The sequence below is a fragment of the Mustela nivalis genome, assembly GCF_964662115.1.
Source record: "Mustela nivalis genome assembly, chromosome: X".
NCBI lineage: Eukaryota > Metazoa > Chordata > Mammalia > Carnivora > Mustelidae > Mustela > Mustela nivalis.
Window position 1 is genome coordinate 88,809,238 of NC_139040.1, and position 19,101 is coordinate 88,828,338.

General features: G+C 52.2%; 2 long non-coding RNA genes across 3 annotated transcripts; one reads left to right on the top strand and one right to left on the bottom strand.

Moving 5' to 3' along the window:
- Positions 1-2,286: 2,286 nt before the first annotated feature.
- On the bottom strand, positions 2,287-8,560 carry LOC309856406. The gene is made up of 3 exons (XR_014307187.1): positions 7,650-8,560; positions 2,954-4,907; positions 2,287-2,400 (listed from the first exon to the last, which is right to left on the bottom strand). It is a non-coding gene; the product is annotated as an uncharacterized lncRNA (long non-coding RNA).
- Positions 8,561-10,866: 2,306 nt separating this feature from the next.
- LOC309856404 lies at positions 10,867-17,156 on the top strand. 2 transcript variants are annotated; one of them, XR_014307185.1, is made up of 3 exons: positions 10,867-11,153; positions 14,217-15,677; positions 16,412-17,156. It is a non-coding gene; the product is annotated as an uncharacterized lncRNA (long non-coding RNA). The 2 variants fall into 2 exon arrangements; XR_014307184.1 differs by having other exon boundaries at positions 14,217-17,156.
- Positions 17,157-19,101: the final 1,945 nt, after the last annotated feature.

Below are 19,101 nucleotides of genomic sequence, written 5' to 3' on the forward strand. Positions count from 1 at the left end.
ATAAAAATAAAGTATATTTACAAGAAAAGCATCTGAAAGAAATACCTGTTCAATTATTCAACAAATATATATTGAGAAAGCACTGCTAAGCATCGTTTTGTTGGTGTGCTGAAAATACAGTGGTTAGCAAAACAAAGCAAAATGAGCATAGCTCCTAACTTAGGAAGGTTCCATTATGATAATGGCCTTTGAGATAGGAATCACAAGTTATTTCTGCTTTCTATCTCAGATACTAAAAATTGTATATTGTTTTTTTCACTCTTTTAAAAATTGTGTATTGTTTTAGGAAGACAAATGAGTAAGAAATTAGAGTGTCTTTTTCAAATGACTTTTACAATGAGGGTAACTGGGTAAAAAATCTTTAAAAAGTGGGATGTTCAGGTCATGATGCAATACAAAAATGGATAAATGCACGAATGAATGAAAAACCTCTAGGGAAATTTATCACGTAGTATTATTAATGGTCATCGTTTGAGTGGTGGGACTGTGGATACGATTAGCTTCGTTACATTTTATCAGTCCTCCAAATAATCTCTACTGACTCTGGGTGACTTGAGAGAATGTAGTCGGTCGTATATAAAACCCGAGTCCAAAACTTCAGGCTACGGTGGGGTAACACCACGAAAAGAAACCTAGAAACCAAACTCCAAGTTGCCAGAAACCTTACAGGTCCTTAAAAAAAAGTCAGCATTAGGGGCGCCCAGGTGACTCAAGGGTTGGATCCTCTGCCTTAGGTCAGGTCAGGATCCCGGGCTTCTGGGCTGCAGCCCGGCTTCCGGCTCTCTGCTCCGCGGGGAGCCTGCCCCCGCCGCCTCTCTCTTCTTGCCTCTCAGCCTACTTGTGATCTCTGTCCGTCAAATAAATAAACAAATCTAAAAAAAAAAAAAAAAAAAGTCAACATTAATGGGGAAAATGTTTTTTTCTTCACCTTTTGCTTCATGAAAGTTCTCCCTGAAGGAAGCGGATCCAGTTCGACCCAGCATTTCCCGCCCTTGGAAAACAAAAGACCATCTTTTTACTTGCTAAAAATAACGGTAGATTTTTTTGAAGCACGAAGGGCGGAGAAGAGTGAGTTAGAAAGAATACACGGAACACCTCTGCCACCTAGTGGCCAGAGAAACGTATCGCCATTCATTGCGAATGAAAATCCATCTATTTCGCTATTAGACTATGAAGAGCCGTAGAGATCGTGAGAAACGGACGAAAGGCGAATGCCTCTCTGCGGAAAAGGATGCGGAAGAACGGCCGAAAAGGCCTGCACACAACTCTTCAACAAAAGCCTTCAGCCGTCACGCCCCGAAACTATACTAACAGAAAATACAGCAGCGGAGGACGCCGGAAAGAGGAGGGAGAAGTGTAGGAGCTGTACTGCGATTGGCGGATTTTGAGCCTGCGCACAAGGGTTAAGTGAGGTCGGTGCCAAATTCTTCGAACTGGGCTCTTGCTGGTTTCAGATCCCGTCGTGTGTTGAGAATACAGATTTACTGGTATGTTTTCCCAAGCTCCTGTATCCGTAAGGCCGTAAGGGCGGCAATTATACGCAAAACTGGTTCAAGTCCTCCTGTCCACCCCAGCCAGAGAACATGCCAGTCGAAGCACATTCGCTCTCCTCATCAGTTCTTACTCCTCTGATGCCTTCAGTCCCCCTCAAGGCTCACGAAGATCACCGGCCTCTCCGGGGCCTCCTGGTCCTCAGGGATGTTCCCCCTCTCCCCAAGCTGATCGTCGCCTGCCCACGGACTTGCCCTGAGCATTGGGAACCCCTCACCGGTGTCCTTTGTAGCTTTCACTCTTCACTCCCAACACCAAGCCCCGGTTCTCCAGCTCCACCCCCCTAGTGCCTCTGCATCCACAGCATTCAGCTTCTTGGGGGTCTCCAGTGCAGGGACCCCAGGGACACATCAGGGTCCACCATGCCGCTCCTTCCTCCAGCTTACCCAAGGCTATGAATTTTCGCTCAAACACAGGCCGTTTGCTCCTTACTCCCACCTACCTACTTTCCGGGCACACCCCCAGTAAAGGACAAAGGGCGTCTTCCACACGTGTATCTTCTCTCTCTCCTCTGCCTGCAGGAGCCTTGCAGAGCTCCACCCCATGCTCATCAAGATGTTCCACGGTAATACATCCAGAGAGAGACAGAGAGAGACAGAAAACAAAACAGAACAGAACAGAAGAGAGAAGCTATCAGACAGACCCGCTCACCACTTGCCAGCAATGCTGGATCTGCACCCATATTCTCGACCTGATCCCACTTGAGGCCAGACCCTTTACCTGGATCCCATACCTGTCTCCTTCGGGGTAGAAGGCCTTTGCAGTGCTCCTGAATGGTCACCCGTCCATCTATTTCTCCGTCATTCTGTTCACTCGGACATGCTCGGAACATGCTCGTACTTCCCTCCCCTCACGCGAGATGAAGGAAAACATAAAGCCATCCCTTACCCCCTCTATTTCTGAGATACTACCACATTTCCCTGATGCTCCCAACAGCAAGTCTCCCCTTGTTCTGTCGCCCTTTTCCTTGCTACCCACTTCAATCGTGCTTCTATCAGCCTGCCCCCACCCCCAAAAGAAGACCGATTTTGTCAAGAGCAGCAGGGGCCTTCACGTTATCACCAGCCCGTGGGATGATGTCCTCTCCTCGACTCACCGTTACCTCTCAGATGCCTTTGGTACACTTCCCAATTGCCTTTTTTGGTTTTGACACTGTCCCTCCCCCACCCTTTCTTGGAATTTTTATTCTTGGATATTTAACAACTAACTGACTCTCCGGGTGTTGTTCCTCCAGCCCCGGTGGCCACTCTGCTTCTTGTATTTGGTGCTTCCTCCTTCCTTTCCACTGGGTTTTAGTTTTTAACAGGGCCCTTCTCATGCTACACTCTCTCCGTGGGCTGTTTCATCCTTTTGGCCATTAGAAAATAGAGCATGTACAGGATAGGACCTCCCACAGGCCTACCTCACGCATCAACCTGTGTCCTGAGATCCAGATGTGTCTGTATGTTTGTTGGACGACCGGGAGGAAGCATACACCTCGCATGCCCCAAGCACGCCTCTTCATGTCTTGCATCTAGTCGGTCTCCCCCACAGTCCAGCAACAAGTCCTCTAGATCCGATCGCTGGACTGTATCGCCTCTCCATCCCCTTCTGTGCTTACCTACTGCCACTGTTTCAATAGCCACACAATCCCACCAGCTCTTGCCTCCACGACAGCCACTCTGGCGGACTTCTGTTCCTGGAACATGCCAAGCTTATTCCCTCGTCAGGACATGGGTCATCATGGCGCTCTTTGCCTGGGTGAGTCCAGCCCCAGATCATTAAGTGGTTGGTTCCTTCTCAACGGTAAGGTTTCTGCTCCATCACTGCCTTCTCAGACAAGCTCCGCCTGACCGCTCTGTGTAAGCTGATTGGTCCTGACCTGGGACCTGAGCTATTTTCTTCTTAACACTTCCCACACTAACTTCTTCATGCACTGGTTGGCTGGTGGGTATTGTCTCGCTCCCCAGGTGAGTGCTAAATGAGCAGCTTTTATAAGAGTACAAAACACCTTTTGAGAGAGGCTCTCCTTCAATGTTGTTGGATACTGAATAGAAGGCTACCTGCGACCTGTTTTTTGTTTTTTTTCTTTTTTTTTTTGTCGGGTATGTAAGGGGTGGTGGGGAGTGGAGGAAGGTTACTGGAGACTCTCCCTTTACATCCACAGGAACACCTGTGTACCGCCCAATAGGTCCCGCAAGTTTTGATGGGTCTGCGTTAAAGGCACAAGGAATACCTTGCCCTGCCTCGATTTCTCCTAAGGGATTAAATCAGTTCACTGCTACCTAAAATGACCTACCCACAGTGAGTGAGAGGAGAAAGGAGATGTTAGCATGTGACCCTAAGGTCACCCAGGGTGGGCAGCAGCGCTGTTAGGACTTCATGTGGTAAGCTCTCTGGCCGCATGGCGGCAGCAGGCAAGACCCTTGGTCTCCCTGGGCCCTGGTTTCTCCATCTGCACACGGGGCAGGCAGGCAGGACGTGAGCCCATAGGGTGGCTGAGACTGTCCATTCTCACAACAGGGCAGGCACCGGGAGGTCTCAAAATGAGTTTGAGAGATCCTGCTCTCCCCCTAAGTCCCTGCCCCCTGGAGAGGTCAGGAGCTTGAGAAAAGCTGCTGAGGGCCAGAGCGCCCCGCGTGTCTGGGTCTCCGTGGGACCCGCGCCCATAAGCACCCAGGGAAAGCATGCTTTGTTGGGGCCTGAGCCAGGAACCCGTATTTAAACTTCAGGCAGAAGGCCACTGAAGATCCTTTTCTGAAAATGGGAAGTTGTCCAGCAAAGGTTTTCATTTAAGGGATTTTTAGAACGAGGACAGTTGTGGTTTCATTGTATTCTCCAGTAATGTCCACAAGGGCTCCTCCTGGTAATCGGAGTATTTCTTTTTTCTTTTTTTTTTTTTTTAAGATTTTACTTATTTATTTGACAGAGAGGACAAGTAGGCAGAGAGGCAGGCAGAGAGAGAGGGGAAGCAGGCTCCCCGCTGAGCAGAGAGCCAGATCCCAGGACCCTGAGATCATGACCTGAGCCTAACACAGAGGCTCAACCCACTGAGCCACCCAGGCGCCCCAAAGTATTTCTTTTTAAAGGTGAAACTAGTGAGCCGGTGTCAGATGCTGCTCTTGTATTTATTACACGGTAACCAGGAGACCGGAAAAAAGTTTGGCGACTCTCCAGGACATTTCTGGACTAGAGAGAGAACACGCTCCCCAGCTTGCCCTGTAACTCCTGGCAGACCATCACAAGCTCTGGGTAAGTTCATCTCTGCTGCCCAGCTCTCCTGCATGGTTACCAGGCGCTGGTGGGAACAGAGGACTGAGGAGCAAGGCTCTCTGGGCACCGCCATGAAAAATGCTGACACAGCATCTCCTAGGACCCTGTTAAAACATGGTGTCTGTCTTTGAACTCTTAGTTTACTTTTATACATCTTGTCCCGCTGATGAGGGCACAGGCATTCATGTTTGGTAATCCCTTCTATTTCGTGTTTCTTTATCTGTTAGCCAATCCCCTTTCTCAGGGGAAAAAAAAAAAAAAAAAGGGCAGCAAATCCTAAAGTTTCCCTTTGGGATCTGGACATACTCTGGGGAGGCTTGTGAACATGAAGGTCAGGCAAGCTCTAGCTTTATACCCTTTCATTCAACACTTCCCAGTACAGGTTCCCCTGGGCGTCTTTTAACAGCTGGGGCTTAGGGAGAGCCACTGGGCAGGCAACTGGGACAGGAAGAAAAAGCAGCTGCTGAGGCACCCAGGCAGCAAGCAAAGAGAGGCCAAGTGGTGCCGCAGAACGGTTTTGTCAGGGACAGCGTGTCTTCACGAGAGCCCTCAGGGGGGAACTGGAGAAATCCAGTTCCAGGCGGCCAGGCAATTCCCAGAGTTCCTCTTTGGGGTCTGGATATACTATGGGGGAGCCCTGTGAGCATGAAGGTCAAGCAAAAGAAGAATGTTCTGTCTAGCCTCAGAGAAGTACAAGACACACGGAGGAAGTGACAAATGGAGGGAAGGCTCTCGAGGCTCAGTCTCCCCTCTATGGGAGGGGACAAGAGAGCTACAGCAGAGAAGTGGGGGACAGGATTTTGCCCCCACTCACGTTTGGGACTCAGAGGAATTCACTTTGCAGGATGACCCTCCTTGGGCAGAGGGATGGCTGACCTTGAGGGACTCAGCTTTCTGGAGCTGATCTTGGGTCCTGCTGTGCTACAGGCCAGCCCCCAGAGGCTGTATTCCCTGAGGGGGGAATGTGGAAAGTGACAAAATCCACAGCCAGGGGCTGGGGAAGTAAACTTAAGTAGAGAAGGGACTAGGGGACCCCGCTGCTGAGATGTGGGCTGACAGCCCTGCCCAGAGTGGGGATGGAGGCTGAGACCAAGATTCAGAGGGGTCTAGAGATGTCAGCAAAGGTGAGATGAGGCTGGGTCGGCCAGGAAGCACCTGGTCCCGACCCAGAGGAGAGAGAGGAAAATGCAAGTTTCACCAGCCACATGCATGGCTGATGCAGGTGTCTCACCAGCTGGACCCGGGAGACAAGAGTCCTCCCCTCAGAGGCCAGGAGTGTTCGGTGAGCACGGTAAGAATGTCCTAGGTGCCGCCCCTTCCAGCATCACTCAGGAGATCAGTAAACCACCACACTCGCTCCTTCCTCAGCTTGGGAAGAAGTAGGGAGGTGGGGAGGAAATCTGAGAGACTGAGCATTTCTTGAACTAGACCATTCGATTATGAGATTGACACGCTGCCTACTGCGCTAAGGAGGCACCTGAACTAGACCATTCGCATGATTGCATCAACCCCCCCCCCCACCCTGGCCCGGGGCCGGACCCGGACCAGATAAGAAATGATTTCACTGGGTGTTTGTTTTCCTCCTTCTCTAGCCGGTTCAGACAGTGAACAATCCCGAAGATCTCACCAGCCAGAGGAGAAGAAATTAAGCAATATGTCCTTGTGGTCTGAGGAGCCCTAGTGGATGTGTGAGGTCACCTCAGCACCCCTGGCAGCTCCCCCGTCTGTCCACCCTCCAATCAGTCCATCTTAGAGGAGACCGGGGCATCTCTGCCTTGTCCTCTCCTTGAACTAGGACCATGGTTCCCATCCCGTAAGTGGACCCCAACACGGAGCACAGAAGGAAGAGCAGACCAGACACACAAGTGCCGTTGTCACTCAGGAGAACTGTCACCCAGGCGACCCGGTCCTTCTCCAGTCTGTCATTGCCCCCGCAAGCCATGCCAGGCTCCATCCTCCTTTCACAACACAGGCCCTGATTTCCAGAGTCTGGGCCTCGGAGCCTGGCTTCAGAAACCGGTGCAGCACTGTGGACTGCTGGAGAAAATCCCAGAACCACATTTAGAGCCACTATGGGTTCATAGTCTCCATGCTCTCCTGGGGCCTCAGTGTTGTACAGAACGCGTTCTCTGGGACTCTGGTCCCTTCAGGAGACAGCCCAGGATTACCCCTCTCCCCTGCACCCTGGACCACACAGGGAACCCCTCGGTGCTGGCCAAAGCACACTCCCATTCTCAGTGGAGAGCCCAGCAGGCAGGCAGAGGGAGGGAGAGGGGCCCTTGTCCTGGAAGGAAGTGTGGGAGTCTGTTGTCATGGCAACGTCCTTCCGTTCCCCCTCCCTGGGTCGCTCAGCTCAGGCATCAGCCCAGCTGAAGGTCCAGGACTGAGAAGGCCCTTGTCTCCACCTGGCTCTCTTTTGGGAATAGATGTTAAGAGAAGGGGGGGTGGGCGCGGGGGAATAACCCGGTTACTAGGCAACTAAAGCTTCATCCATCAGACTGGAGAGGAAAAAACCCGCCAAGAAGACAAAAGGGTTTAAACTAAAACACAGGATGAATGGTGTGGGCGTCCACCCACAGCCAGGGCGGGGCGCTGTGACTGTCAACACATGTGCCTGTCACAAGGGTCCTGGGCACGCACACACAGGTGCACACGTGTGTACCCAGAGGTGCTCCTTCCAGCGTGGGACAGTACAGCACCTGGGGCCTGAGCGACCCCGGGAGGTGGGGGGTGGGGGGTGGGGGGTGGGGGGCGGGGCCTTGGTCTGGGACCCAGAGGAGGGGATGGAGGCAGAAACCAGATCAAGGGGCAGAGGGACCACATACCTTTTTACATGGGTTACCTACCTGCTCTTTCTGACACCTGAAAGGGCAGGCTTATCTGACACCTGCCTTTCTTTTCGCCCCATTTGTGCGACTACTTCTTTCCAACGACTTCTAGGCTATGTCACCTTCAACAGAGAGAGGTTTTCTCTCACTCTTCGGGGTGCTAACGTATCTAGAACACAAAATTTACCATTTTAATTTAAAATTAAACCATTTAAGTGAACAGACAGGAGCGTCAGCAAGTTGACACCGTTGTGCCACCATCCCTGGCATCCCCCATCTCCAGAACTTTCCCTGACCCCGAACTCTAGCTTTACACCTTTTCATTAAACACTTCCCAGTACAGGTTCCCCTCGGCGTCTGGTATCGGTCTGGGGCTTAGGGAGAGCCACTGAGCAGGGGACTCGCACACGGAGAAAGAAAGGCTGCTGAACTACCCCAGGAACAATCAAAGAGACGCCCAGCCAGGGCCGCACGTATTCACAAAGGCCCTAGGACCGGGAACCGGAGAGATCCAGTTTTAGGCGGCGTGCTCGCGCAAGCGCAGAGAGCAGTAACTGCCCCCCCCCCCTTTTTTTAAGAAAACAACCGGCGGCCGCTTTTTTCAAGCACAGCGGGCGGGGGAAGAGGCTGTGAGGAAAGCCGCGCGGCGCAACAGTGCCACCAAGCGGCCAGAGAAACTGAGCACCTAACTGTGCAAAAGAAAAAGTTGCCTTTGACTACCATTCCCTGGGAGGCGAGGTGCAGAGCGATTCTGTGGGAGCCCCGTGTATTGCAGCCGAGGGGCAGAGGAAGGCAGAGACCGACTCCAGTGGCTAGACGGCAGCGTCCTCCGCACAAAAACCTTTCCATCGCCCCGTCCCGGAAGTTTTCCAACAGCCGCGGGAAGTGCGCAGCCGGAAGTCCCGGCACCAGGGAGGGAGACTCGTCGGCGTTGCGCCCCGATTGGTGCGTTCTGGGGATGCGCGACGGTGTGGAATGACGTTGACGCCGGGTTCTGCCCCTAGTTCCTTCGGGGAGCCCCGGGACGGTGATATTCGGGTATCGGTCGCCAGAGTCTCTAGAGCTCCGGTGCCCTCGTGCGGCAGTTGTACGGGTCCCCTGTTTATTGTCCTCCTCCCAACCCCTGCCTGTGAACACGCCAGTCCCGTGACACATTCACTGTCCCCCCCCCACCCCCCAACCCTCACTCCTTTGATGCCTCCAGAGCGCCCTGAAGGCTCAGGTAGAGGACGCGGCCGTCCCGGGCCTCTCCGCCCCAGGGATGTTCTCCTTCTCCACTGGGGGCGTATCGCCCCGCCCACGGACGCGTCCTGGGGCTCAGGAAACGCCGCGCCCCTCGCTGGTGTTCCCTGCAGCTTTCCTCTCATCACCCGGAACCGAAAGCCCTGGTTCTCCAGCTCCCTCCGTCGAATGCTTCTACAGCCCCAGCATTCAGCCTTAGGTGGGTGGGGTCGGCGGAGGCGGGGTACAGCCCTGATCACAGGGCCACCTCAAGGTTCACCCTGGGTAACAAACACTCCCTGTTTGTATGTGAGCAGCAGAGCATTGATGAAGCGATTTAAAACTCTTACTGAATTCCTTTATGTTAATCCCATGGCCAGAAGAGAACTGCCTTTCATTTCCACTCATCCTTCCCACTCTACTACCTCATTCCTTCGCAGCTCTGTTCCAGTCTGTTGCAACTGCCTACGAATTCATGGAGGACAGTAGCAATCAGAGGGTATTTCCCAAGCTTTCCCAAACCCCGTCCTGGCATTCTCTGCTGCCCCTTTAGCATGCATACATACGTGCTCTGCACTGCAACCAGCCCCTCACCTCTGCTCAGGATCCCTTGCCTTACACCTTCTCAGCGAATTTGCTCTTGCGATGATGTCTCTTCTCTCCGGCTCTCTCTACATTGGAGCATTCCACAATAAAGGGGGGGTAAACCCTCACTGCCTTCCCTCAAGTCATCCTGCAGCTACTGGCACCGGATCTGTACCTTTCGAAGCAAAACTGCTTCAACTTCTCCTGCACAACCCCCCCCCCTTCAGTAGAGCTTTTGTCCCTATCTCTCCACTGCGACCATGCTCCTCAAGGCCTCCATTAATATCCACATTGCCTCACACCACTCACACCCTGTGCACACCCTAGGGAACCTGAGGCGCCTTTGGCGGTGTGACCATTCATTTCGCCACCTGCTTTTTAAAATAGATAGATAGATAGATAGATAGATAGATAGATATAGATAGATAGATTTGAGTTGGGAGGTGTATAGAAACTCAGTTTCTATTGTATCTGACAACATGCCAATTTCACGTTATGCTCCTTTTGACCTGGATCTATGGGAATTCAGGTCAATGGGAAAGAGGAACCAAAGAATGAGTATCCTTTTCAGTCACAGAGGAGGTAAAGGCCCCCAGGCAAAGTGGGGGCAGAGGCAAAACAGCTCGGACAAGGGATAGGGTGGTCAAGAAGGGAGGAGGAGCTCCAGGTACAGGAGAGTTTCACCTCATTCACCCGTGGGACTCACAGAATACACTCTGCACCTCAAGACCGAAGCGCTCTCCTCTCTGTGAGTAGAGGGATAGCTGGAGCTGAGATATGTAGCTTTCTGGAGCTGCTCTTAGCTCCTGCTGTGCTGTAGATGAGACGGGGTGGGGGCTTGGAATCCCCCATGGGGGATGTAGAATGTGGCTGGGTCCGTAAGCAGAGGTTCATGAAGGATGCTTTAACCTGGTGGAGGCTTCGAGGACTCTGCACTTGCACCCGTGGAGTGGACAGTCCTGGAGCGTGGCCTGGAGGATGAGACCCAGAGGCAGAGGTATTTGCAGATGCCAGCTGAGTAAGGTAAGGCTGAGGCAGCCAGGGAGCACCAGGTCCAGTCCTCGAGGAGGGAGACAGAAGTACAAATTACACCCGCCTCCGTGACCGGCATTGGCAGCTGGACCTGGGGGACAAGAGTCACCCCTCCCTCAGAGACCACCAAAGGCACTGTGAGCCACATAGGTGAGTCACAGGACCCCCTTTCCACATCATCAAACAGACCTGTAAGCCACAAAGACCCCTTCCTCATACTGGGGAGGAGGGAGGGGTCAGGGGTGGTGGAAACGTGGGACTGAGCATTTGTAGACGTGGCCCCTCAGGGACTGTATAGGACCACACTTACTTACCATATTCGATGTAAATGGATGGCTTCCTTTCCCCCCTTGCCTTCCAGTCGGGGGGGGGGGGGTGGGGTGGGGTGGGGGCGGGGGGCACTCAGGCAGTCAGGTCAGGAGACTAATGGAACCAAAGCGACCGGGTGGTCTGAGGAGCACCAGGGAGTCTGGGATCTGAGCTCACCACCCCCACTGGCTTTTCTTCTGCCCACAGTCTGTCCAGGCAGTCATGTTAAAGGAGATTGGGGTCCCTGTCTCTTCCTCTCCTTGAACTCAGGAAGCTTTTCCCTCCACAGACGGATCCCCAGAACAGATGACAGAGAGAAGGGAGGCCCACGCAGACACACACACAGTGGAGTAGTTGACACAGGTTGTCAGAGAGGTGAGCTGGGCCTCCTTGTGGCCACCCTGCCTCCACAGGCCATCTCTCCTTGAACAACACAGACACTCACTTCAGGGCCTGAGTTCTGGAGCTGAGCTTCAGAAAATGTGTCCAGAGCCAGAGCAGGATGCCTGGAGGAGCGTGCCTAAAGCCGGTGGTTTTCATTAGAAGAAGGAGAGGTTTTCCCTTCTTAATTCTTTTGAAGGTAAATCATGTGAGTGTCCTCCAGAGAGTTGAGAGGCCTTGGTGAGGATCTCAGTAGTTGGCTGGCAGAGCCAGAACTAACCCCAAAGATCTCTTCCCCCACCCCGCCACCTCTGCTGGGTGCTCTGAATATCCATTCTTTTTTTTTTTTATGATTTGATTTATTTATTTGTCAGAGAGAGAACACAAGGACAGGGAATGGCAGAGGGAGAGGGAGAAGCAGGTTCCCCGCTGAGTAGGGAGCCCGGTGTGGGGCTGGATCCTAGGGCCCTGGGATCATGCCCTGAGCCAAAGGCAGTTGTTTAACCAACTGAGCCACTCAAACATCCCCAGGATATCCATTCTTTTTTTTTTTTTTGCTTTGGGATGTGTATATTATTGTCATGCATGTCTCATTTACATCATTGGAAGTTCAGGTTTATTGAGGATAAGTGTGCCATTATAGTCATCTTCTTATCTTTCACTACCCTATGGCCTCTGCTTACCCATTGGTGCAGCATTACCTTGTAGAGTTCTCACTCAATGAATCCATTCTTTGAAGGAGATCCACCCCAGGTTGCCTCAACGTGGCATGGCCGGAAGCAGGGATGTGGGCTTTTGTCTGCGGAGACCAGCAATCAGGCTCCCAGTCAAGGCCACATTTCAGGTCTTCAGCTGCTGTCATTGGTCCCTTAGTGTGTTCTCCGTGGTGAGAGCCCATCAGGTTCTGGCCGCAACACGGTCAGGCAGCAGGAACAGTGTTGGGCAGGCTTTCTTTATAGGAAGCTAGAGGACTTAGAGGGGACTAGCTTATGAACTTTGCCCCCCATGGTTCCTGTAGCTCGAAGGTCATGCTTTCTAACCCCCTCCATCTTTTTTTTTTTTAAATATTTTATTTATTTGACACAGAGAGACAGACAGCAAGAGAGGGACTACAAACAGAGGGAGTAGGAGAGGGAGAAGCAGGTCTCCCGCAGAACAGGGGGCCCGATGCAGGGCTCGACCCCAGGACCCTGAGATCATGACCTGCGCCAAAGGCAGAGGCCTAACAACTGAGCCCCCCAGGTGCCCCTACCCCCCCCCCCCATCTTAATGAGACAGTGGTGCCCTGAGGCCCTGGAGCCTCTCAGATGGAAACCAGGGTCTAGTCCTGAAGAAGCCACCGTGCTCTTGTGTCACTCTGGGGAAGGAAGGGGTCAGCCAGGAGCAAGGGTTTGGGGTCTTTAGAGTCGGGTTTTGCCGGGCCTCCCTTCCTCATCTGGCCTCCTCTCAGATCATGACCGATCCCTCACTCCTCCCTCATCCAGCACGGAGAAGGAGCTTTAGAAAGATGGGGTTTCCTTCACAAAACCCTGAACTCCATGGCCACAAAGCAATGGCCCAAGTGGCTTTCGGTTTGGAGCTTGTCCTTTGCCTGAGAGCATTCGCCTGAGTTCCTGCACGGTGGCCTGGCCAAGGGCCCTCATTTAAGATCTTGGAACACCCCGGACCTGGGCCACCCCCTGTACTTGCAACAACCTGTGGGAAACCTGGGCCCTGCATCCCCTTCAAGGTGATCTGAGGGCTGCACTCTTGGGCCCAGCTTTGCAGGGGACAATCACATGGCGCTTCTGTTCTGGGGCTTGACGGACCTGCCTCTCTGTTCCTCACTGGGAGGACCCGAAAGCCCAGCCTCCTCACCACCAGACAGGACACGCCGAGGCCAACCTCGTGATCAGGCCTTAGTTTTACAGAGCATTCTGGTCTAGCCAGGCCCCGGCCACCGCCGAGGTTGCCCCGAGCCGAGAAACATCTTTGGCACACACCCTCGGTCCGAGTGTCCTGGCCAAATGCCTATGCCCTAGACCTCCCATTGCCTCAACCCCAAGCCCCTGCCATCCAGTGCCTCAATGGCAGCACTGCTCTGAGCGTCCCTCCTGTCCTCGGATGTCACCTGTGCCACAACTCCCCAGTCCGTCCCCCTCCGTTTCCCTCTAGTCTGACAGCTCAGTGTGGGACTCTCCCCAGACACCATCCATTGTGGCATTTACCTGGACAACGATGAATCTTGAAGCTGCTTCTCCGTGGGTCACAGAGGCAGGAATGGGGCAGGAGAGATGTGACAGAGGAGGGCTCAACCCCACTGCTGCGATGATCCCACCGCTCTGCCCTCAACTTAAAGAAACACTCAAGAGGGGCGCCTGGGTGGCTCAGTGGGTTAAAGCCTCTGCCTTCGGCTTGGGTCATGACCTCAGGTTCCTGGGATCGAGCCCCGCATTGGGCTCTCTGCTCGGTGGGGAGCCTGCTTCCTCCTCTCTCTCTGCCTGCCTCTCTGCTTACTTGTGATCTCTCTCTGTCAAATAAACAAATAAAATCTTAAAAAAAAAAAAAAAAAGAAGAAGAAGAAACACTCACGAGGCTCGTCCCAGCTCTCTGCTCCTGTCATCGAGTCAAGAGTCCCCACCATCCACAGGGGCTTCTCGAACCTGCATCCAGCTGTGTTTCTGACTTGCTTTGGGACAGAAAATAACAGCCTCTGAAAGCACACAGCCACCCGCTTCTACTACCCTGTGTCTTTGATTCCTGTCAAGACAGGTTTCTTGATAGCATAGACCAAAGACTAGACTTACTTGGCTCCTTCTGGATTCTTCCACAATGTCCCCCACCTGTGGGTCATCCCTTTGCTAAATTCTCCAAAGAGCTCCATGTTGCCAAACCACGGTACCCAATGCCGTCTTGGCCGCAGCAACATTCCTTGTTCGCAAAGTGCTGTGGTTCCTCGGCTGCCAGGACAGCAGCCCATCCTGCCTTTCCTCCTGCCTCGCAGATCATTACTTCCAAGTCTCTGTTGGCCCATTCCACTTGATCCCCTCCAAAATCTCATTTTGTTTTTTCTTCCAGGGTTCCGACCTCTGCCCTGTGCTCATCTCATTCCTTACATGATCCGTGGGTGACGACACCGCCACCTGACTTGTTCCCATCTGGATCCCCTTGTATGGCCTATGGCTTTTCCCGTCAACAAGTCTACCTGAGAAATGTCTGCTGGATCCCAGAATCCCCGTGGGTTGAACCTATAGGGCATCTCCACTCAGAGGTCCCACAAACCTTACCAATCTGCAGACGACACCAGAACCCTAGTCCCGTCTCATGGGTGGGCATTGCCATCCACCCACTACCTTAAGGGAAAATCCTGGGAAGGCTGCTAGGTGTGCTCTCCATTGCCTCATGACTCTCTGGGACCTGCTCAGGAAAAAGGCTACACCATGATCCTCATGCTGCCACAGGGGTCCCCAAAGTCTCTTGTGAGGACTGCTTCTCCACAGATACACTCTTAAGCATGTCCTCAGAATGCTCCTGGTTTGGGTGGGTTCCCCACAGGAATTCCCAAGGAGAAGACCCGGGCCCTGTAACACACCCGGGAGATAGAAATCCTCATCTTCTGTAAGAACCCACCGTGTCAACTCGATGAAGGAGGCATAGCAGGAAGCCCGGGATTTGCAATGTGGAGTTGAGTATCCGGAAGCAATCTCTCAAAGAGAATGTCTGGGGAGACTCGTGTCCTTGGGTGAGCAAGAAACAAGGGATTGCTCAAATTTACTTTTCATCCTAAATACCTCAACCTGTTAGGGCTCTTATCTGAGCATGGGAATGAGTTTGAGAACATAAAGTGTAAAAGGAAGTTAAAAATGCAACTCAGGAAACTTGGCAGCTAAGCCTGACAGCTGAGCCATCTCCATCAACAGATACAAATCTCAGCCAACGCTTTTTCAAAGAATTACTGAGATCTGTCTGATGGAGTTATCTATACAATGTCTTCTCCCATTTTAAAGTAGCTAAGCACAAGGGATTCTGACAAGAAGTGAAAAGTCTTGTATGTTTCATGAGCAAATCCAGGGTTTTAACTTCAAACTTTGGTTTTCCGGAACTTGGAGAGCAGCAAATACAAGACAGTTTTAAAGACCACCTTTACTTTGACGTGTTTTGCCTCTCCTCACAGCCTGTGAGATCTGCCAACCCCAGCCGGTGAAGACGAAAACCTGCTTGCCTTGTAAGGGGAGTCTCCAATTTCTGACTTGAGGTTTTCACCTTAAGGATGGTTCTGTTCCCACAGCTGCAAACTAGGTTTTCATAGGACTTTCCAAATCATGCTCTCGCTGAGGCCACATTCCAGACTCCCTATTTCAGACTCCCTGGGGATGGAGCGCCAGCGTCTGTCCCTCTTTTTTTGTGGTTTTTGGGTTTTTTAAATTTTCAGTAATTTTTACAATTTTACTTCCAGCATCGCTAACATAGTGCTGTATCAGTTTCAGGTGCAGAGTACAGTGATTCAGCAATTCCGCACGTCACCCGGTCCCCATCAGGGCAAGTGTACTCCTTAATCCCTGTCAGTTAGTTCACTGCTCCCCTCACCCACCTCCTCTGCAGTTACCATCAGTTTGTTCTCTATAGCTATGAGTTTGTCTCTCTCTTTTTTGCTTGTTTTTTTGTTGTTGTTGTTGTTAAATTCCACGAGTGAAATCATATGGAACTTGTCTTTCTTCTGACATACTTGTCTTAGCATCATACTCTCTAGCTCTGTGTTTTTGTGAGTGGGAAGATTTCATCTGTTCTATGGCTGAATAATACTCCATTGTATATATGCACACATCTTCTTTATCCATTCCCCTATCCATGGACGCTTGGGCTGCTTCCATGCTTTGGTCATCGTAAACAATGTTGCTATAAACACAGGTGGTACACATGTACCCCTCGGACTTGTGTTTTTCTATTTTTGGTCAAATGCCTGTAGTACGACTGCTGGATTGGAGGGCAGTTCTATTTTTAACTTTGGGAGGAAACCCCATACTGTTCTCCAGATTTCGCTGCACCTGCTAAATAAAGGCTAAGATTTACATACCACAAAGTTCCCCCAGTTAAAGGTTCCCATGCAGGGACTGGTAGTAGATTTGCGGAGTTGTGCAGCCTTCACCACGATTCAGTTGTACAACATCTCTGTCCCTCCAGAAGGACCCTGTGTCCCCTCAGGGGACAGCACTCAGGTCCCACTCCTGCCTCCAGGCCGAGGCAACATCTAAGGTAATTTCTATCTCTTGTAGGTTTGCCCTTTCTGGGCACTTCTTGTAAACGGACTCAAGCTTCAAGAGTGGGCTTGTGTGTCCGTGTTCTTTCACTTGGACAGACACTACGGAGGCTCATCCGCGTTGCTGCAAACATCGGGTCATCTGTCCCCACAGACCAGTGGCATCTACTGCCAGGGTAGGCCACAGTCTGATTATCCTTTTACCATCGACAGACTTTTAGACTGTCTCCCCTTGGTTGCCGGGAATGTCTGAGTACAAGCCCGTGCTTGGACATACGTTCCGTTTCCAGTTTCTCCACGTCCTCATTCTTTGTCTCGCATGACTGCGCCGGCCGGAAACTTCAGTCAGTGTTGGAAGGAAACGACGGGACCCAGCCTCCTCGTCCTGGTCCGGATCTCAGAAGGAATGCATTCGTTCTTTCACTCCTCAGGATGGTATGTGACAGGAGACTCATTTTTCTTCTACATACCCTTTACCAGAGGGAGGACGCGCCTTTCTAGCCCTAGTCGGCTGAGCGTTTTTATCACGAATGGATCTTGAATTTTGTCAGATGTCTCTTCTTTGTCTATCGAGATGATCAACTACATGGCTTCTATCTTCATTATACCATGATGGTGTTGACCTCAATCGTATTTTGAATGCTAAAGCAATGTTGCTACCCTGGGATAAGTCTCACTTGGGTAGCTGCACGCTCCCTTGTAAATGCTGGTGGATCTGGTGTGCCCTTTTGGTGAGGAATGACATGTGGATAGTCATGACAGATACCGGTCTATACATTTCTTGTGTTGTCCTGCGCGGCTTCAGTAGGAGGGTAGTATTGTCCTCATAGGCTGAGTTAGGAAGACTTCCGTCCTCCTGTCTGTTCTGGGAGAGTCTATGAAGGATGGCTATGATCTCTTCCTACAGTGGAACAGAATTCACCAAGGAGGCGATTGACAAACAGCTGGTCCAGGGCTTTTGTCTGTAGGAAGGCTTTTTTTTCTTTTTCTTTCTTTAAAGATTTTATTTATTTATTTGACAGAGAGACAGAGAGAGAGATTGAGATCTCAAGTAGGCAGAGAGGCAGGCAGAGACAGAGGGGGAAGCAGGCTCCCCGCCGAGCACAGAATCCGATGCGGGGTCCGATCCCAGGACCCTGAGACCACGACCCGGACCGAAGGCAGAGGCTCGACCCACTGAGCTACCCAGGCGGCCTGGGAAGGCTTTTAATTCCCAAATTCCATTTCTTTACTTGCAGTAGGTCCATTCAGATTTTGTCTTTGAGCCTTCTGTTTCACCCCCATTCTCTCCCTGTATTTTCTTGCCTCCCCATGGCTCTGCCTCTGTCTCTGGTCTGGAACCTGGCACGTTGAACATTTCTAGACGTTGCTGGATCCTGGCTCCCAGTCAGGATCTTGGGGACCGTATGCCATGTCAGATGGGACCCTCAGATGATGCTCGTACACGCAGGCAAGGGGACCATGGCTTTGAGGTGGAGATGGGGTGGCACCAGTGAGTCCCTCAGGTACACCCACCGACCCATTCTCCAGGTGCCCCCAGGTCTGTGGTTAGGAGCACCCTCAGCAAGCCCCAGGTCCACAGGGCCCCAGCCCGATCCTCCCCGCTCCTCTCGTCTTGCGGCAAGACAGCGGCACAGGGGATCCAGGACGGCTCGCGCCACACGTCTGGGTGTCACAGCTCTCCCTGATTAAAGGCTCAAGTTCCCGAGGGCTGGGACCATCTCGCTATGACTCCCGACTCCCCCGCCCAGCAGGCAGCCTAGCACAGAGTCGGGGAGGCAAGGGAGGTAAGGAAACCTTCACGGGTGGCTCTGCATCTGATGGTGGCTGGCACAGCTGCTGAGGTGAGGCCACCCCGTTCCTGTCTCTGAGAACTCTGCCGGGTGGGGGAAGACCGGCCCTGCCCCCAAGCATCCTGCAGAGGACTCAAAGATGCACCTTGTAAGACTTGGTGCTTGCAGCTGGGAAACGTCCAGCCAAGTCACCGGTTCTCCGCACTTCACCCGCAGCCTTTATGGAGGTTACAAGTGGTGAGCGGGTGGAGAGTGCCCACTCTGAATGCAGTTCGCCTTGGTTTGTGTGCACTACCCCTCTCGGTGCCTGCATGACACTGAGCGAGTCACCTCACCTGTCTGTGCTCTGCTTCCCCGCCCACCCACCGAGACTGAGGTCTTGCTCCACCAAGGGTCTTTGGCAGCGGATTACATAAGCTGAGGTACGGAAATATGTAGCATATTGTCTGATAGCGAGGACACCATCAGTAAAGGGAAATGCCACTTTACTCCTGCTCACCACACCCCAAATGACCAGTCTGCACTGAGGCCTCAGAGATTCAGGAAAGAAAAGTCCTGCTTGAGGGCACCTGGGTGGCTCAGTCGGGTAAGCGTCTGCCTTTGCCTCAGGTCACGATCTCAGGGCCCTGTGGTAGGTTCCCTGTTCAGCAGGGAGTGGACTTCTCTCTCTCCTCAGCCCCTACTCCCTCCCCACTCATGTTCTTTCTCTCTCAAATAAATAAATCAATAATCATCCAAGAAAAAAAAAAAAAGAAAAAAGAAAAGTCTTGCTTTATTTACCTTCTCCCTGCAAGTGGGAGACAACCCTGGTGGGGTCAGATGAGCTCCCAAGCTCTGGGACAAGATCCCCAGGTTCAGAACAAAAGAAACGTACCTGTGCTCAAGTCACCTGCCTCTGCAGGAGACTCACAGC